Genomic DNA, 21794 nt, shown 5'->3' with positions numbered 1-21794 from the left:
GTTAAATAAATAGTTTTATCTCTTTCACTTTCCTTCAAGGAAAATTCATTTTTTCCCGAACCTGGTGGGGGAGGGCTGGTTGTAACCTGCCTTTTATCAGAGCATATATTTCCAAGTTTCCCCAAATCGGCACACACACTTAAGTCAGCATAGCAGTCCTGGCCTTCAGCAAATTGGAGGTTTTGCTTCTCTTTCAGCCCAACAAGACTCTGGTATCTGATGGTCTTGTAAGTGGCCATAAAATACTGCAAATGCCCAGCACTGTGCTCAGAAAGTCTTTCAGAAGATGCAAATATGGAGTGCACTGAGGTTTGTAGGTTGAATTGGTAGGGGTCTCTGGAGCACAGCAATGTATATAATTCATAGGACCTTTCTTCCTATGCAAAAAGTTATGAAAATAGCAATAGAGCTGGCAATCCCCAGGAGCAAGAAGTCAGGCAAGGAAGGCAAGAGACTGGAATGGCTGAATAGGGAATTGCTGGTCAAACTAAAGGAAAAGAAGCAAATGCACAGGCAGTGGAAACAAGGGCAGGTGACCAGGGAAGAGTATGGAGATGAAGTTTGGTTGTGTAGGGATAGCGTGAGGAAGGCCAAGGCGAAGCTGAAGCTCAACTTGGCAAGGGACTCAAGAGTATCAGGAAGGGCTTCTACAGGTGTGTTAACCAGAAGAGGAAGAAGGTGAAAACACCAGAGAAGATGAATGCCCTGATGAACAACGCTGGTAAACTGCTAACAGTGGAGGAGGAAAAGGCTGAGGTACTCAACAACCTTTTTGCCTCAGTCTTCAATAGCAACCTCTCTTCCCACACCTTGAGTGGACAGAAAGCAGGATGGGTGGGGACTGGGGGGGCGAAGTCCCTCCCACTGTAAGTAAAGATCAAGTTTGTGACCACAGAGGAACCTGAATGTATGTAAGTCTACGGGATCTGATAAGATGCATTCCAGAGTCCTGAGGGAATTGACTGATGTAGTTGCCAATTCACTCTCCATGATACTTGAAAAGTCATGGCATGCAGGTGAAGTCCCTGGTGAATAGAAAAAGTGAAACCCTGTAGCTGTCTTCAAAAAGGGTCAAAAAGAGGACCCTGGGAGCTACTGACCTGTCAGTGTCACCTCTGTGCCTGGGGAGATCATGGAACAGATCCTCCCTGAAGCCATGCTAGGGCATGTGAAGAACAGGGAGGTGAACTGGGCTTCACCAAGGGCAAGTCCTGCCTGACCAACCCAGCGGCCTTCTATAATGGAGTGACCACATCAGTAAACAAGGGAAGGGATACAGATGTCTTTTATCTGGACTTCTGCAAAGCCTTTGACACAGTCCCTCACAACATCCTTCCCTCTAAATTGGTGACAGCTGGACTCAGTGCATGGACTCTTTGGTGCAGAAGAAAGTGGTTGGATCATCACATCCAGAGGGTCGTGGTCAACAGCTCAGCCAATGGACAAGTGGTGCCCCTCAGGGGTCCTTACTGCCACCAGTGTCATTTAATATCTTCATTAATGACATAGATTAAGGGATCAAGTGCACCCTCAGCAAGTTTGCAGATAGCACCAAGCTGAAGGGTGTAGTTGACACACCTGAAGTACAGGATGCCTTGGGACTTGGCCAGTCTCAAGAACTGGTACCATGGGAATCTCAGGAGGTTTAACAAGATGAAGTGCAAGAGGCTGCACCTGGGTCAGGGCAACCCCAGTGCCATCCAGGCTGGGGTATGAACAGATTGAGAGCAGCCCTGCCCAGAAGGACTTGGGGGTGCTGGTGGGTGAGAGGTTGAACATGAGCTGTCCATGTGCACTTGCAGCCCAGAAAGCCAACTGTGTCCTGGGCTGCATCAAGAGAAGCGTGGCCAGCAGGTTGAGGGAGGAGGACACATAAGGCTGTCCAGAATTTGCCTAAATTCTGTTTTTTCTGAATCTGTCTGAATAGCCATTTGGGAGATTTGTCTGCCAGCTGTCCTGCTATGGAGAAATTTTTGATGGTAGTGAAGGTTTATCTGTTGGGCACTCTGCATTGAAATAGAGAGGATCAAGCTCATGATTTCACCTGTCTTCTTGCAAATCAGAGCATCAGTATGGTTAAAGCAGTGTTGTTCTAGAGGTCCCTTAATTTTAGTGATATTTTGGTCAAGACCAGACTTGTTAAGCAGAACTGGTCTATCTGGTCAATTTACAGGTACCAATAGGAAAAAAGTTAGATTTGGGAATTGCTGCAATTTTTCTTCAGAAATGGGGATGTGAGCTTGTTTGTACTTTCTGCCCATGGTGAAGCATGTCGTGATTGCAGCAGTGCTACCTTCATGCTCCTGGGTTCAGAAATCAGTGTCCAGTGCTGCAAGTGCTTTCCCAGTGGTAAGACAGACAAGAGAAGAGTTCTCAGTCCTCTCAGAAGAGACTCCTTTTATCTCTCCCTGCAAGGTGATCAGTGTTATCAGCTGGTTTGAGAGCGCATTTGTGCCAGAGCATTGCAAAAGGAACAAAGCATGACTGAGAGATACATGCAGTACAGTGCTTTTCAGAGCTTATTTTTAGACTGGAAATAATGTCAGTTTTAATCTTCCTTGATGGCTGTTTTCAAAGGCACGCAGGATGGACACTGGTATTTTACCTATCAATGCAACCTTGTTTATAAAATCAAGAAACATTTAAATATACCAAGATTGTAGATAGTAGCTTTCTTTCCCATTCTTTTTTTTTTTTTTTGGTCCCAGCTAAAAATTTTTCCAGTAACTAACTGATTTTAACAGAGTATGACATTTTCTTTGCTGTACACAGGGGAAGTAGTTTTTTTTGGGGTAGAGCAGATTTCCTGTGATTCACTGGATTTGTGTAGAAGGTCCCTGCAGAAGACATGATACCACCTTTGACAGTACTTGTATTCTTTATACAATAAGCTAGTTATGTATTTCTTATTCAGATTCCCAAAGGAACTGATACCTCCTTGGTGCTAAACAAGCTGTTGGGAGGTCCTTCTATTTTCAGCATCATCTTGGTTTCATGAGAATCCACTGGAGAGCTACATGTTGTGGTGGCAGAGCATATTTTACCACTGATTTTCTGAATTTCTAGAGGTCACTGATGAATCCTTTGTCAGCTTCTTTCACTGGCTGAGAATGATTGTTCTCATGGTTTCTCTGTTGAGCTATCTTAACTTTGCATGTTTCTCTGCAGTATTTTGGGAGTGCATCTGAATCCATGTTTCTATGCAGAAAAGCCAGACATTTTACAATTCCTTGGGGTAAGTGTGATGTGAGAATCTGAGCCTGTCAGCAGTGACAAAACTTTCAGTCCCTGGGTGGTGAGAAGGAAGAGGGAAGTGTGAAGATCAAGGTGCACACGCTTTCAGACCTGGACTATCTGTTTCTTCTGCTTAAATTTGACTGGCATGGAGACCACTTTTGGCTAAGGTGCATAACCCTTAGGTCCAAGAGGTGACTTAGAACTAGTTATAAATGGCCAAGCTTCTAGGAGCTGCAGTTGTCTCCCTGATCCTGGTCTTTATCCATGTTCCTGCAAATCTATGGGGTGAGCAAAGACATGGCTGGGGAGGCTCTGTGTCAGGTGAGGATGTGTTCACCCAGCAGGGATCCTTTCAACGGGGATATACTGTCAGGTTAGGGCTGCTCTTGTTTGTTTGACTGGGTCAAACTAGCTGGAAAAGGGCCTGGTTTGAATGTACAGCAGTAGCTAAATAGGTAATTGAAGACAGGAGGGAGGACACTCCTTGGAGAATCAGGGCAGTTTTGGTTGTTGTAATCCCTTGCTAACGAAGCTACCAATGCTGTAAATGGCAAAGGGGAAAAGAGGCTCAGGCAGAGCAGCAGGAAACCAGAGGACAAACACATTTTAAACCTTTTCCTGCAATCTTGGTAGATGGCTTTGATCGTTTCACAGAAACCAATGGCGAAAAAAATGACACCAGAGAGGCAAAAAATCCATTTTATCCTCCTTTATGCTCTTTTTCTAATGTATTCTTCAATACAGATATGGCAAAGGTACAGAACAACAGCATAAAAAAATACAGACAGCAATTTTGAGAAAAAGGGAATACACTAAATGCTACCTGCTGTCTACACCATTTCAGATAAAAAGTAGTGAGTTTCACTGCACATGTTTTAATCTCAAGAATTCAAGTTTTAAGTGGAAATGTGTTTTTTCACTGAAATTTTGTGATAAGTTTAAGGAAAGGCAGAGAGAGAGGGGAAACAGGCAGGGACTAATCAAGGACTAATTTGTTTCAAAGCCTGTTATATCCAAATGTGATAGAGAAGTGCCTTAACAGAAGAGCTGTTTTATCAAAGAAAAGAGAATGTGAGATCATAGAATGAAAGATGAAAAATGTCTTAGTAGAAGATTAATAGAAACATAAATAGTCTCAAATTTGCTAGAGGAACAAGGAAAAGAGCCTCAGGTGAGACACTTAAAGAAAAAAAGTATTGTGCCTAGTAATCTTGAAAGAAGGTAACTACAGTTGTGTCACACAAGACAACCAACTCAAGCTGAAGCTTTTCTATCCATTCTTTCTCCCACATTGCTCTACTGTCACCATCTGCCATTGGTGAAACAGCCATGCAGAGGCTTTGCCAGCAACTCTGATGTGTTACAGCTTCAGCTCACAAAGGCTGAGGGAGGTGCACACTACAGAAGAGACACCCCCAGAGCTGAGTTTAGACATCCCCTATGCATCACAGGAATCAGAAGCAGCAGTGTGGGGTGTTAGAGGAAATGGAATGGTGGAGGCAACCATATGAGTCACATAGCTCAGGGTGGTCAAAAGTCCAGCCATGGTTTATCAGTGGCTTCCTCAAGCAGCCCAGGAGCTGATTGTTAATCAGGAACATAAAGGCTCTGGATGATTTTTTTCTTACATTGCAGTTTAATTACGAAGTCTTTTACTTGTCTCTACCTGTCTTCAGCCATCTCTGATTTAAACAGGTGGGCCCTATTTTTAAGCTCTTCCGCCGTACTGTTGTTGAGTGCCCCTGAGACAGGGATGTGCTTCAGCATTTTAGGGCTTTTCTGTGCTTAAGATCCCAATTTTTTAGAGGTTTAGGTAGAACCAGGTGGTAGTTTTCTGTCATATCATACTTAATGGACAATGTTTAATATGGCACAGAGCTTTGATTCCTACCCCTGAAAAACAAAAAGGAATAGACCTTCTAATCTGTGGAGTTAATATAGTAGCCAGCTCCTAGGATGGCTCACAATTTTTATATGGCTAGGCTCCAGTTCCATGAAGCTTTGTTCTGCTCAGATAATAGGCACTAGCACCAAGGCCTACTCCAAAGTCCACTTGAAGCCATTAGAAAGACACTCTTGATCATACTGCTTTAAAGAGTGCCCCATCCATGTATTTATCTCTCTCAGTCTGAAGGGGTATATGAGGATTGCAGACAGAGAAGACACCAAAGAACCTCTGACTGAGGGACTGAAAGCACCAGGAACCCAAACAGACCTGGAAGCAGCTCTGTGATGAGAAGCAGGGTTTACTTTTTCAGGCAGTGTCACACAAGCAGGGGTCTGCTTTTTCTGACCTCAGCAGATGATTTCGCATGGCCCTGAGCTGCAGTGGTTGGACTTGGGCCAGAAACTTTCAAGTGTGAGGGCTTTGACACCTCTTACTGTGCTTTGAAACAAAGATCTGAAAAATCTATTGTATTTCTTTAGGAAGCCAGTGTTTATTTTCTTACTCAGCTAATTATGTGTGATTATAATATGCCTCTATAAAATATCACAAAAAGAAATTTAGTTCAAATACTATAAGGACACAAATATGTGATGCAAAAATCACCAGGGTGGATTTTCAACAAGATTTTTGCTTGTTTTTTCCTAGTGAATGCTCACTGTAGTCCCTTTCAATGGTGATAACTGATTACATTCATTTATACATGTCAAAAGCAAAAACATGGGGAGTCTTTTTAGTCAGCTGTACAAAAGTACCTGCTGCTGGTCTTGATTTGATTATTGGGGAAATAAAAAAATAAAAAACCCCAACCAGATTACTAGATCTCCATAGGAAGCCAAAGAAGCTACAAAGTTCATTGTAACAAAATGCCATGACTGGAGCAGAAGTGGGACATAATACTAGCTAGAGAGGTTAAGAAGAGAGGTGAGAATCTGTGTTAAGGCGTCATGGTCAGCAGCTGCATTTATATTTTGACTTACATTGCCTCAAGACCTAGCTTCTTGCTGATATTGAAAAAATATCTTTCTGTCACCTCTTTTCTCTAACCAAACCAGAGCTGTAATTGTGACCACGTGCCTAACATCTCACCAAACAAATCCCCATATTCTCATCTTCCCCTTGCTCATCCCAGACACAGCCTGCCAAGCCTGTCTCGTTCCCTCATCCCCAGCCTGTACAGTCCAGCACCTCCTGGGTTCCTGCAGTCCTGCTCTGTTTCACTGCAATCTTCACCTTTCCTGTTCCTTATGCTCCTCCTGGTGGGACTCCTGCAGCAGCATTGCCACAGCTGGGGGAAAGGATGTGGCTTCGTCGTGGGGACTGCAACACAGAATGTTTGTCTATTCCTCTCTGTTCTGTTGCTCTTTGGGTGCAACTAATATAATAATATCCTCTGCAAAGCCTTCCTGAGTATGGGACCCCAAAGCAGCACAGGCATTTTATGTGCCAAAACCCCACTATGGCAGCTGTGAAACTCAATGCCACTTGGATATATAGCTGCTCTTGCCTCACGGCTCGAGGCAGGATAGCTTTACTGTTAAGGTGCCAGATCCAGAATCACAACTAACACCTTGTACTTCCCACACCAATGGTGCCTTGAGGCTTGAGGAGGAAACTGGACTGTGAATAATGAGGTATCTGAACAGTCAGTGACTCACTGGAAGTGGTCTGAGATATTGACAGTCTGCCAACAATTTTATCATAGTTGTCAGTGAGAGGAAAGATAAGAACGGAACCACAAAGTGGTGTTGATTTTTAAAGGTCAGCATACTTGTGGTTCAAAGTCACTGTGGGAGGAATCTTCTGGATTTTCACAGAGATTTCACTGAGAAAAGAAAAACTAAAAAAAATGTGGATTACCTTCTCTTAATACAAAATACCTGTAAATTAGTATTCAGAATACAATGGCCCAAACTTAACTACACATTATTCTTTGTATTTCCAATGTTGAATTACCTTGAACTTCTAAACATTTCTCATCATAGGAATGCCAAATTTATGGAAGTATTTGCTTGTGCATTTGATTGTCTCTCATCCCAAAAGTGATGTAAAATAAGTTTGTGCAATGGGATTACCAGGAAGAAACCAATGAGCTCCATTTGCTTGTAGTTCATCATCTGTACTGAGGAAGGTGGGAGAGCCGCCAGAGTTAACAGATGTGTCTGAAAATCATGATTTCTTTTTATTGTAGCCTTACTGATCTTTACCAAGTTGACAAAATGACATTCAGCTGGTAAAAAAAAGCTAGTAATTGCGTGTATTAATGCAGCTAATATCCCTGGGGTTTTCATTTGACACAAAACAAATTTAACAAAAAACCAAATCAAATTATCCTGAATATAAATGAGTTATAGTATGTTCGCAGTACTGCAACCCCAGAAAAAAATGGAAAATTCTAAACCAGCTAAAAAAATTCAGAGCCCATGGGAGAGCTGTAGGTCCCTGAGCTAGAGTTGGTTAGATGGAATCATTTATCCTGCAGGTGAATCTTTCCATCTCTGACAGCATCTGTCTCATTTGTTATTTCTCTGCCTCCTACTTTATATGGCTCACAGATGTTACCCTCCCTGCATTTTTGTGAACTTGTTAGCACAATACTAAGATCTTTTTGCTTTCTATATTTTGTTCTGTTGAATTACTCAGTCAAGAACATTTATTAATCCAGCAAACTTTCTTCCTTTTGCTCCACAGATTCAGACATTGATTATTGCTTAAGACACCATCTCTTTGAAGAGCATATTATGCAATAATACAATAATGATCCATTTCAGGTAGGTAGCCCAGATAATCTATTAGATTTCTCTACACTGTTCCTAGCTTGATTTTCTGACTTAAAGCAGAATCATTAACAAAAGCTTTTCAAATACGGGCAAAAATAAGAATAGAGATCGAATATAAGCTGGCATAACCCTGTTTCATGCATGCTGAGAAATTCCTCACTTTCTGTAGAAAGTTTTGCAACTTCTTTGTTGCCAGCAGAATTAAACTTAGAACTCAATCCTCCCTTGCTGTCATTGCATTGTGCAGAATATCTGCTCACTGCAGTTGTGGAGCTGATTTCTGGTAAGGTGAAAAAAGCCATTGTTCATCTTCATACTTCCATGCATTGAATAAGTCCCTGCCACCGAGACTGAGATACCGAAAAGTAATGTGCAAACTTAAATTGTGTGGGTGAAGGACCACTCCAATACAGTCCCTGGCTTTTTTCTTTATGACTCTTTGAGACCTTTGTGATTTTCTTAGCTCTTCACTGCCTTGCATAGACAGCATTTTATCAGTAGAGTAACTGATGAAGAGCACTTCTAGAGTTATCCTGACTTAATTTAGAAAAGAAAAAAAAGACTGTAACTTTTGCTAAGGAGAAACTCAGCCTTTCCTAAAATACGTTTTTCTATAGCCCTCTAATTTATGGCAAACTTAATTCAAAGTTCCCAGAGTATTGCATTCTTACTTGTATTGAGTAGATTTTTTCTTTTTTAATGTTAAAAATTATAGAATTAATTTTTTCCCCCTGGGAACTTATAATGCTAATATTTGAAGTGGGGCACCATTTAGCTAGATGGTGACTGAAACACTAACACTGTTTATTAGAATAAACTGGACTGACTTACTGCTTTGCCTTGCCTTTTGCTGTCTGTTTTTATCCTCATGAACTTGTAACACCATGCTGAAGATGAAAAGTGGAACTCTTGGAAAAAGAAAAGTGTTTTTCTGGTTTTTGGGGTTGTTTTTGTCAAGAAACACAGGACACTTAAAGAAAATGTACAGGAGTTGAATGTTCTGTAAAATTTCTTAGAAAACTGTATTTATCTGGCTCCAAAAAAGGACTCCTTGACCTGAATCACTTCCTCATGACTAAGCAGCACTATGCCATAGAAAGCACATATCAAAGGATTTGATCTTAGCCAAATCCTCCTGTTCTTGTCCACTCCTCCACTCATAGATCTTCTTGTCTCTAATAAGTGGTAACATGTCTAATAAGTTCACACTTCAGCCTTGACACAACTCAACAGAAATCTTTGTTCACCACAAGATGCAAAGTAATTGAAACCCAGGCTTCCTGGCATCTGACTAGAGACATGGAGCCTTCAGAATGTCTCAGCAAATTTAAAGTTTTTGATTTTTCACTAATTAAACCCTTTAATTTATATGTATTAAGTCAAAATGTAAAAAAAAAAAAAAAAAAATCAACCAAACGACAACAACAAAAACCCCACCACCAACCCCCCCCCCCCCCCAAAAAAAAAAAACCCAAACCTTTCAGGGAAGTTCATCTGAAAAGACTAATTTGTAGATGGTAGTATTCGCGTTCCCTTGAAAAATCTCTTAATGGCATCAGGCAATCCAACTCCTGTAGTTTTTGTGAGAACCTATGATAAAAAATTTGCCTTGCCTTACCTCACTGTTTTTTGGCTGTTTGGTTTTGTCTTGACCTTTCTGTGTTTATGGAATTTTCCTCCTTAATCCTCCTTAGATTTAGGATTAGAACTCAATCCCCACACTAGGTTCAGAAGTTTGCTGAATTAATCTGTTGCTGCTTGAATCCCTGAAGTGGGTTCTATTTTGTTATGGAATGCTTAGGAATTACTGAAACTTCAGTGGAGACTGCTAATGAGAATCTGGAAGTCCACTGATTAATTAATATATTGTAGTCTCTTTCACTTGGTTTTAGTTCTGTACCATGGCCTGGGGGGACATATCTCTTAGGTTGTCTGGCAGCAGCCTCATTATTAAGAGAAATGGGCCATAACTTCTTCAAATAAAATCTTTTCATTGATCTTAAAAGAGAAATTTTAACTTTGAGCACTTTATTTAGTTTCATAGCCATCTTTTTGTGTCATTATTGTAATGCTGGAACCCTGAAGTCTACTCTACAAGGTCACACCACGTTATGCTGTGCATCATTAGGACTTGCAGGTCAAATACAGTTGGTTCAGGAGCTACACAGCTGTGATATTCGAAAACAACAGCAAATATTGACGTTTAGGTGGATGGCCTTTGTCCCCAACAGTCACTTCAGAGTAAAAGTACCCGATGCCATTTTGATTCTGGAAGGGGCAGCTTTCAGATACCTTTCATAAAAAAGCCCAAAACAATTCCAGTGTTTAACCTACAGTCACTAGAGCTTAGGACCACAGACACTTTTAGATGTGCAGCTTACACCTAGAACTTCTTGAAATCAAGAAGAAAAAGGGCACTCAAGGCACAGTGGTTAGTTGCAAAAGGGCAGTCAAAAGGTTAAAAATTATTTGTTGGTGTCTGATCTACAAAAATCACCAAAAGCTACCAGCTGGCATTTTCTAGCCATGGGAATGGCTGTAGGGATGCTAACTCTACTAGCCCCAGCACCAAGAGCTACCTTCTGTCTAATTAAATCCCCTTGTAGTTTCAGGAATGCAAAGATTCACTTTGCATTTTGTGAGACTATCTGGATTTTTTAAAAAGTATATAAATTAGTCAGTGTAATATGAATTTGCATTTTTTTTTTTATTATTATTTTTAGGAAAAGATCATCCAGAGAATAAAACAATTGCTGAAAAACTTTGAAAGTGGTATGTAACAGTTTTGAGTAATACTATGTAACCTTCAGCTGAAAGATTTTGACAAGATGCAATGATATGTGCAGTGTAAGAAGAATAGGGTCTGGTAGGATAGGATAGGATAGGATAGGATAGGATAGGATAGGATAGGATAGGATACGCAGAACAGGTATTCAAAAAGGTATCAGTGAGTGCCCTGAAAAAACATACTCTTCCTAGGGCTTAAATCTGTATTCACATGGGCTGGTGGAATAGCAATATGTGTTCCACATAAATACACTAACTCAAAAAACTTTGCATTTCTGAAGGGTGTGTAAATTGTTGTAGGTTATTCAGAGATTTGGGGTTATTCCATATGTCTTACCAGTTCTTTATTTTCCCCTTGCTTATTTCCCAACTAATTTTTGTTGGTGATACTTCACGTTAGGAGGTCTTTGTCTTCACTGTCATTGACTTTTGGAATTGTTTGTTCACCATAGTGTAAGCTGTACCTATGGAAATGTGGCATCATTTTGGACATTCCTCCTACAATATGGAGAAATCAAATATACCAGGATATTTTTATATTGGATATTCTCACTAATACATTTAAGAAACAACGTGGAAGCCAAGCTGAAAGATCTTTAGTGCCTTGACCCAGAAGCTACTGACATAGGTGCCCCACAGCACAGTGTGTGTGCCTTTGCTGCATGAACATGGATCAGCAGTCAGAGGCATCGAGGGCTGGCTGTGACACACTCCTCTGTAAACACACTTGGTTATTGCAGGTCACTGATATTATAATTTGAATTTTATATTTCTATGACCTAAAAATGATCTACAGACCTGTATGATCTACCGAATCAATGGATATTTCTTTCCTTTATTACAGGAAAAATTGTATCAGTGCTTGGAAAATTATGAAAAAATATCAGTTTCCTGCACAGATCTAAGATTCATTGTTTCGACTAATGTCTGTATGAAGAAAATACACATATATGTATAATTTCTCCAGTGACTTTCAAGCTGTTTTGCTGAATTTTGCACGGAGATAGAGGACTTAGAGACACAATTTTCTAACAGGTTTGAAGTTGAAAAGTGACTAGGAAAAAAAAGGGGGGTGGGACCAGTAAGGCACAGAGTAACATGAGCACATCTCCAACTGCACTAGGCAGGTCATATGTGAAATAGGTGTTTTGGCTGTTTCAGCCAAGGGAAAAGGATTGGTTAGAGCTTAGTTTGTTAGCAAATTCAGCTATAATTCATCTGTAATAAATCAGGCTTTGCTTCTTCTACTGGTCCCAGAACTGTTTGTGGTATGTTTATTTTAGGATTCTCTGCCTGCCATAAATCTGGGGCTTTTTTTCAAGCAGTGACAGTGATATATTGGTATGACTGTGTTGGCTCCCAGAAGTGGGATTGTGGACATGCTGAACAAACAGATTTCATGTTTCCCTTTTTTATTAAAAAAAAAGGATCACCTATCACCACATTCATCTGTGGTCAGAGTCCATGGACATGGTTTACTCTTGACTAGAAGGGCTATGGAGAAGCTTATTTTTGCTGGGTGAATTTCAATTTGTGTGATCAAGTTTAATTATTTTTCCTGATGATCTCACTTAAACAATATCAGAATTTTCTGAACAACATGGGACTGGATTGGATCTCCTGGGCAGGCCATCAGTGTTAGCTGACTTTAAAAGTAGCCTTTTCCTTTCAAGACTTTTTCTCTATTTCAGCAGAAGTGGGAGACCAGTTTCCAAGAATAAAAATAAGGGGAAAAAAAATTTGTTTGTCCTGAAAGTATAATGTCAAAAGAGCATCTAACATTGTCAGGAACAAGGTAGGGAAGAATGGGGATGGTGTCAGAAACATAGATCAGGAATGAGAAGCTGGTACTTCCAGTGTGGGCCAGGGGATTTTTGTGTGCAAGTCTTAGTGAGAAACCAAAAAGAAGTGGCACAACACAGGATGGGGGTACCAGGGTGGGGGAGCAGGGGGAGAGCCAGAAGGTGAAGAAGCAGCACCCCGATGGGATTGTATAGCAGTGGAAACACGAGCCAGAGCAGGCTGGGAATTGGAGCAGGGCAGAGCAGGGGGAGGTGCCTGGGCAGGAAGAAGAGAAAATAAGAGACCTGGAAAGTGGTGAGAGAGGGAGTGCCTGAGACCCGAGGATGCTGAACACCCTACACCCGGAGGACCAGAGGACAAGGGCATACATTTATTTCTCTGTTGCCAGAAAACAATTGGAATGGCCACTATGCAACCCCATTTCTTGTCCCTGGCAGTAGCTGGTTTGTATAGGATAGAGACACATGGTTACTTTTTAGCCAGGGAGATTTTATACCAAGGTGGCTCTGTAGGATGCTGCTTCAATTCTACATACCCTGATACTGATTTTTGAAGACAGCCCAAATTTTGGTGTTGATAGCTGACTTTTTACACCTAACCTTTTTGTCTTCTCATAATATGTGTGTGTTAATAGAGATATATGATTAAAGGGAAAATGCCTAGAAACAAAGCCTAAGTATAAACAATGCAGCTGGAATGAGCCCCACACTAAGAGAGAGAAAAGGTTGTTGCTACCTGCTCCTCTCCTCCTTCTCTACCCACAGCCACATAAAATGTGATTTTTTCCCAAACTAGTAACAAATTCATTTGCTGGCAAGGCTAATGGAGAATGGAAACTCAAGGGCAGCTTTTTTTGTTGCACCTGCCATGTAAATAGACCAACAGCTTAAATATTGCCAAAGTCTTTTCATCCACCATGATGACTTATTAAGTTGTGAAATGTGGGATTGGGAAAAAGGAGGAGCAGAAATGGTTATGAATACTGCTTATATTTTTGTAGTGATGCTCTCAAGTAAGGCTAGGACACTGAGGTTTTGAGCTCTACAGTGAGAAAACTTGGACTGAAACAATTTTACATCTCCTCCTCCAGATCCCTTTACATCCTTTCTTGTCTGTGATAACACACACTCTCTGATCTCCCTTCAAGCTTTACCACACAGATTGCTAAAGCCATCTTTTTTTCCCTTTTGACCGGATTATGACACTTCCAGCTTTGAAACATTATTTATGCTGTCTTCTCCTCTCCATTCTTTTCTTCTTTGTGCCATCTCCTTCAAAGACCCACAAAATTTTTAATCCTCATTTAATCCCTCTGGCATGCTTCCAAATGCCCTTAGTCCTTTGCAAGTGCTTCCCGATCTTTTCTGACAGCTTAGATGAGAGTTGGCTCATATAGTTCCAATTATTTGCAAAATTTTTCATAGTGTTTGGGGATCAGGTCTGTTTGAGCAGAGAATATGTCTTTCATTGAATAATCTCTTTTGGAAGATTTTTCTAAAGCTTCCGGTGAACCTCTTTGGTTCACAACAAGGAAAATATGGAAATGAAATGGGAATATTTGTGAGTTCTTATGCTGATTGTGGAAAGGCTGGGTAGCAGCCTGTTGGAGAGATGGAATCCTGGAGTCTTGCCTTTGCCTGGAATGTGTCCATTGAGGCTTGTTTATCATTGGCATAAAGTCTGTTTTAAACAAGCAAATGCCAAAAATATCATCCCACACTTACCTGGATCTCATGCTGACCATCTAGAGGAAAAGTTTCTTCTAATGTGAAAACAAAGCATGGTTGATAAAGATGATATTTGAGAGAAAGAATATGGTCAGATACCAGGTAACACTGGGATAGCTGTTTCTTCCAGAAACTCCTTCCTTTTAAACCATTAGGTGCACTATGGATGCAGTGGTGTTATATCTTCTAATACAACAGAGAATTAAAATTTTTTAAAAATCGAAAACAGGGAGAAAGGTTTTTTTGAACTGGCATTGAAGTTTGTCTGTGCATCACCACAGCCTTTCCTCTTTCTACTGGCCAAACATGAAATGCAGGGCTTTAAGGGCCCAGTTTCACAGGCGCACATCTGGTGAAGTAGAAGGTGTGTCCCTCAGTCCCTGAACTGCATCCCAGCGTTTTTGCTCTAAGTTACATCATACCTGATTGTTTCCCTTCAGCTTCGTGATTCTGCAGGGAAGAAAAATGTTTATGGAATTACAGCAAGCTGAGCTCCCCAGGCACACTCTCAAAGTGTGCCTGCTTCTATAAAGTGGGAAAGCTTTGATTAATAGGAACAGCACTAGACTTTAAGGTGCACTTTATTTCATTGATGAACTTTGAGGTGTCTCCTGCAGTAACAGTTTTGTAAACTGTAATCGTTAACATCACTTATTCAGGATTTACAGGAATGACTAACATTGCCTATTTTTTCAGGCTGCTACAGGGATAAATAATTGATGTTGAAGAAGCAAATCAGGATCTCTTTGGGAAAAAAAATAGAAAAAAAAAGAATAGTGTGTGGGTTTTATAACCAGCAAATCATTTTTCTGAGGTGCCTGTAAAAGTACATGGTGTGATGTGACTGTTTTATAAAAGAGGGAAGGGTGATGTGTGGGCTCCATTACATAATATTATTGCAGAGCTTGAGTGGTGAAGGGGCACAATGGAAAAGGGATATCATGGAAATCAATTTGCAAAAATTAAAGTGTTTGCTCAAAACCTCCTCCATAACAGGATTAATGCCAAGGAAATTAAAAATTATGTAAGAGGAATAGTTGAAGAGATAATCCAGGATGATCCAAAGGATTTTGCAGATATCTCTTTAATGTTAACAATCTTGTCATTAAATCTAGCAATTTAATGAGCTGCAATTTTCATTGGGACAAGTACAGTTCCATGTACATGCTTAATCCGCTTTTTATTTTGACATAGATCTAAGCTTGATACACTTGTTTTAGAGTATCATGTTGTGCATTAGTACACATATATTTAGCAGTGCACTCCTGTTGAAGGCAGTGTATCTGTGATGATTAAAAAGCCCAGGATGTGGTTCATAAACCATTACTTTCAGGGATGTCTGAAACAAGTGCTTGAAATCCTGCTTCATACTCACAGTGATGTATAGCACCGGCTTGTATCTGCAGTTTCATCTGTCTCTTGGTGTTTGGTGCTGTCAGGCATTTTGACACATTCTACTTTTATTGACTGAAAAACAATGAAATAGTTTTATATAGAAATAAGAATAGAATGAGCCAGTTGTCTTCACAAGAAAAACACTTTAGGAAAGGTGCTGCGATTTCCGTGGCGATTAAATGGTGCCTCTTGAATTTGGATAAATATCCTTGTGCAGTTACATGACTGTTTGTAAGAATGCAGTGAAGACAATTTGGGTTCGTCTTCATCTCACAGGTCACACCAGGAGCAGCATGTGATGAGAGGTGACTCTTGGCTGGTTTCTTATCATGTGCTGTGTTGCTGTGAGTCTGCTGCAGTAGGAATGTGTTACAAAAGTCAATGAGTGATTGCTGCCCTTCCCTCTCCTGCCTTTTGCTCTCTTTTTACTGCTTACTGCTCCTGGAGCTTTCTTGAAGCAAGTTGAGTGCTGTCCTTAGCAACTCTCCTTGAAGTTTGTTGCTCCAATCAATCTTTTCTTCCCATTAATAATCCCAACTTTCTTTCTTAAAATATTAATTTTTGCTTCACTTGGGCTTCCCTTGCTTCAGCCAGCTCTCTTTGCAACACAGCACACGTCTCTTCCTCTGAATGTGAAGTGTGCAGATCAACTCAGTGTTTTATAATGTCCTAATTACTGTACTCACAGGTTACTGGGTTACAGCAGTACGCCAGAGGGTCAATGAACGTTTTAAGTTAAATGAGGAGATGTATCTTCATGGGACCTAATTAGAAGGTGAAGTTAATAAAGACAGAAGGGAAAAAAGCCAGTAAGAAAGTCAGATACCTTCAAAAGCTGTTGAAAGAAGTTGTCTATTGGGCGATTTTTTTGTACTAGCTGGCCTTTCCCAAGAGGTGTACTGTGAGGATCTTTGTGAGAGCCTGATGACCAGCGCTGGAGGCTCCCAAGGAGGTTCCAAGGCTTCCCTGGGGAAGTCAAGGATCTACACCTGCACATCCTTATGACACATCCTAACAGGAGAGACCAGAGGAGCCAGAGGAACAGCAAGGAATGTGAATAGCTGCTTGCATGGTGTTGGGAGGCTAAGCAGAGGATGGGGAAGCAGTAGATGTAGTTTCCTGATGCTTTCTGCTTTAATGCTACCTGGGAACCATGTGCCAGAGGAGGAGAGTCTACTGGAGGCAGAGACAACTTCCAGGGCAAATAAACTAAGACATCTCCTGTTGAAGAGCCTGAAGACTGTTAGACCATAGACTTTTACTGATGCCATGTATAATGGGACCCCTACATTTTTATGGGGACTTTTTCTGGGATTTTGAAACATTATTCTGAAGCACTGGGAAAAAGAACTCCTCCCAGACTCAGCATTTCTGAATCATTCAATTACAATGTTGTTTTTAAGAACTGTACATGGAATGAAAATAGATGTTGTCTCTCCCACGCAGCCTTGGGCAGAAAAAATCATTATGAGTTTGGAATGGTGTTTGTTGATACCACTGAATTGTATTTGAAAGAGAAATTGCACTGCACTGATTTACTTCATTATTAGTGATTCCATACTAAGAATAGAAATCTATTATTCTTATTATTCTGTGTTCATGTTCCTCACAGGAGTTTGTGTAAGCAGGTCCCCATATCTGTGTGTAGAAACCTACTGAATTCTGTGTGAACTAAAGATTGAGATGTACTTTTTTTTTACACAAATGCAATTTGCTTGAAAGGGCAAGACTCTGGATTTGACTTTCACACATAAATCTCATTTCCCACTTTATATATGTTCATTTTATCCTCAGATTCTTTCACCCTTTCATCAGCAGTGCAAAGTTAAATCCTCTCTGGACCCTAAACAGAGGTAGGATTCCTGGTCAGTATGTAAAATATACCTGCTCCTCAGTGTTTGGGTGTTTGCTAAGCACAACTATAATCTTTTATATTTATTTAATTATTTTTATAAGAACTTTACTCTTTTTTTCCCGTGGTTTTTAATGTCTGTTTGGATTTTTGATTTTTTTTTAGACAGAATGAGAATTAATAAAACTTCTGTGATTTAATTTTCATGACTTGTTGGCCCAAGAATATATTCTTTATGTGACAATAATCTCTTAGAAAATTTCTCACCTGTTTTATCTTGTGGGCCAGACATGATGAAAGGATTCTCCAGGCAGGTTCATGGCACTGTCTGTCAGGCTGGGTGAGCAAAATTATTCCTGCTTTGCCAAGTACAAGAGCCTGCTGCCTTTATGCTTTGGAAGTGTGGGCTCCTTGGTGAGTTGGGTCACCCATGGAAATAAGAGCAACACAAGTCTCTGAGAATGTCAGATGGACCTACAGCCTTAGGTGATCATAGAACCATAGAGTGTTTTGGGGTGGAGAGCACTCCAAAGGCCATGTAGTTCCAACCCTTCTGCCATGTGCAGGGACACCTTCCACTGGACCAGGTTGCTCAAAGCCACATCTAGTCTGTCCTGGAACACTGCCAGGGGTAGGACAAAACTCTGGGTGCTTGAGGATGTACAGAAAAACTTTGCAGTCCACAGGCACCAGCACTGCCATAAATTCGGACATTGCTGCTGGAAGTGGCTCATCCCAGGCGGCCCCTAAAGTGCTGCTGGCAGCAGCCCTTTGTTGACTCCTGTTGGCAAGCAAGGAGTGGAGAGAGCAGCGTGCCAGCTGAATTTCCTTGTTACTTTGGTGTGCCTCAGGGTGTTGCTTTGAAAAAGCAATTCCCTATCTGAACTAAGAAGCAGTTTTGAACTTGCAGTGAACAGAAGTCAAATTACAAAGGTCAATATTAAAAGAAAGAGTTTCGTTTATAATGTGGATGAAATATTCAGAATCATGCAGAGAAATGTTTGGGCAGTGAAATTTGCCTGATGGATCTGGAGTTATCTCAGGTGAATGACACTGCCTTAAAGTAGCTGATGGCAGGGCTGTGCAAGTAGATGGTCAGGCACTGTGGTTCTTTCTTGTGGGTTTGTGTGTTTTGGGTTTTTTGTTGTTGTTTTGTTTTGTTTTATTTTGGTTTTTTGTTTTGAAAGAGTAAGAGAGATTTCAGCAAGTATTTTATCCCCAGATCCTGTGCATGACTGAACTTCTAGTGGAACTGAAGCACTTTGGGGCCTGCTGTGAGATGACATCATCCAGCAGAACAGCAAACACAGTGGGTGGGAATGACTGTTTACAGAAAATTAAGATAAATCTAGATCTATCTGATTTGTCCTTCAGCAAGGTGTTTGAGATACCCCCATTTGTGAGAAAACATGGGGAAATGGTAAAGTGAAAATGAGGATGACTGAGGAAATTATGCCAGCCTTCCCAGGAAATGGGGATGGACTCTGTGGATGTCACATGTGTCAGTGTCCTTGAAGCAGCCTGTCATCATGGATGAAATCAGTTTCTATTCAGGAGATGCAAAAAACCTTCTGTAAATCTAGAAGAGGGAAGCTGATTTTTTTTTAGTATTATAAGGCATGGAAAACAATTTGGGTAAATGTTGTAAAAAAAGCAATTGCTTCTTGTGTGTGGAAGTGACCTATGGAAGCAAAGTACTCAGCTGAAGAGTAGCACTGAAAGAAACACAGAATTCCTTCATAAAACAGTTCTCTGTAGCTTTGATTAAATGTATTTTTATATTACTGAAATAGAAGTTATAAGCTGTATATACTGTGCTGTAAGCCTTGCACAGTTGAGATGTCTGTACTGTTTCCCATTTATTTGTCCTATGCTTTTGCTAGATTTTTACCAGTCTTCTGCACAGTAACACTTTTACTGGGTTGGCTTACACAGTTCACAAGGCTATATTTATCACCCATTTTCTGCTAAAGCAATCCTCATTGGGTTTTTTTCCAGTTGGAATAGCTTCACCAAAGTTCTTACTTGTATTAGGTTTGTAAAAAGATTAAGAGCTGCACTTCCTTTTATAGAGGAATAATGTGTAACAGTTTCTGTATCTTCAATGAATTTAGAAAATTCATTGAAGCACTGAATGTGACCACTGAGATGAAAAATGTGCTTTTTTTGAAGTCATTTGGTCCATTCATTTCTGTGGACCTCCAGTCCCAGCCCAAACACAGCTGCTGGTTCCTCAGAAGCTTGTCCCTTTAAGCTGTCAGTGTTCGTGTTGTCTGTACCAATATTCTTGGGGCATACATTTCCCCATACATTATTAACCCAATTTTCTTAATAAAGCAGGGCCAGTGCAATCATGGTTGTGGGCAGAGAGAGGGAAGACTGGTTAGCAAACAGTGAATGCCAACTCACACCTGCACTGAACTCATTGAAAAGTCCCATTATCTGAATACTGAATGCTTAGCCTTGATGACATGGGGGTGTCTCACTGCAGTGTCTGAATAGCTCCCAAGGCTGACTGGCTGCATGGGGGAGGGTTACTGCCACATCTTTTTCAGTAGGAAAGAAAGATTAGAAATGAGGTTGTCCTTCAGCATGAATGATTTGTCCTGAGAAAATTCATAGGCCGACTGGGAATTGAGTTTACTTCAAGGGCCACTCTGATGTTTTAGTAGAAAGACCAGAAATATTCCAATTGTCCAGTCAGAGCAATAAAATGGAGGTCGTATCAAACATGGACAACTAATATAAATCTTCCAGAGTAATTCTAGGCAAAATGTCTTAATTCTGTTCCAGAAGTCTTTTCTGAATTGCAGAGAAGTTATCTGTCAGTAAGTCAAATGGCCTTAACAATGTGTGGGCTGATGGTCTGAAATCAAAATCAATTCCACTGGTTAATTATCGGTTAATCACTTACAGTTCTTTAAAAAATGCACTAATGAAGTTGCTCTGATTAGAAATATAAGGATATTACATTGCTGGGATTTCCAAAGTGCCAGAACTTTCCATCTCCTTAGTCGTACAAGGAGCACCTTTCAATTCCCTTGCTAAGGTTACTCAAGGCACTTCACTGAAATCTGCCCTCTATTTCAAGCTAGAAGCAAATTAGTGTCATATTATGTGCTTTCTCTGAGCTTAGCTGATGGATAATATTTTAAAATATTATTTTGAAGAAACTCTAATTGTCACAACAAATCTTTTTTTGGTAAACAGAATCTTCACATTTCTTTTAGTGCTTTATTTTCAGGCAATGCAGGCTATTGAAATGCATGAGAGGAAATTAAATGGCTGTGATTTAGTAAAATGTTCACTTAACAAACCAGTGGTTTTGCTTATTAGCATTTTCTAGCAATTAAAATGTTTCTGGGTTTCAATTAAGGCAGTATATGCTTGTTCCATACACCTGGATTTTCTTAAGTGTAATGTCTCTTGTTCTCCCCTTTGAGATAAATTCAATACATGGGTAATTCCATATTTCTTTCTTTTTTCTTTTATTTTGGCATCACTTCTCTAAGCTCCAGCCAAAAGGAAAGCATTGCTATGCTACAACATGCAAGATTAGGACATTCCTTAGAAAGCCTAGTTTTGCAGGTGTAGGACAAGGAGAGAGGAAATAAATTATATAAGAGAAAATTAAGAGGAAAAAGAAAAAAATATTTTCTTTTCTTTGGAAATTATATGTTTCTGTATTGCTTTTTGTTTGCGCAAGAAAATTAAATCAGCATGACAAATTCTGAAGACAGTAAAATTATGTGAATTCGGAAAATTTCGTCTTTACACCTGCAATGAAAATGGTCACATGGATCCCTTTGTCAGCCTCATTTCCCTGGAGCCTCTGCCTGTGCTCAGGCCACGGCTGTGAATCACAGCTCTCCAGATTGTGACCCACATGCTGTGTCTGCAGAGGTGTTTGGTCCTGAGCAAACAGGACCCATGGGAGTCTCAAGGGACTGCTGTTCCCACAAATTGAGTCAAAGCTTTACTAGCAGATTGGTTAATGTCATCTGCTCTGAGTCTGTATGCTGGATTTTTTCCTGGTGGCAAAACAAAACAGGAAAATAATAATTATTGAGCAACCTTCAGATTTTGCTATGAATAAGTATAATTGCAAAAACCAATTGGCTTCAGTTCTCACTACCAGAGCAAAAGCGAGGCTGAAACACAGAATTAAGTGACTTGGCCACAATCATATCAAAGCCAAGAGGGCAAACACTGAACTCACATAACTTGAAGGTCTTGACTGCATGAACCCTCAGCTGGGTCTAAATCTT

At 40.4% G+C, this 21794-nt stretch overlaps 1 long non-coding RNA gene across 1 annotated transcript in view; it reads left to right on the top strand.

The window, feature by feature from the left end:
* Positions 1-21794, top strand: part of LOC104686196 — a 199503-nt gene that overhangs the window by 159742 nt on the left and 17967 nt on the right. The window contains exon 14 of the long non-coding RNA XR_005601853.1: positions 7874-7953. This is a non-coding gene — a long non-coding RNA (uncharacterized LOC104686196). The remainder of the gene's footprint in view (positions 1-7873; positions 7954-21794) is intronic.

Source organism: Corvus cornix, chromosome 1, assembly GCF_000738735.6.
Source record: "Corvus cornix cornix isolate S_Up_H32 chromosome 1, ASM73873v5, whole genome shotgun sequence".
NCBI classification, from domain to species: Eukaryota; Metazoa; Chordata; class Aves; order Passeriformes; family Corvidae; genus Corvus; species Corvus cornix.
This window is presented reverse-complemented; position numbering and strand designations above follow the sequence as displayed.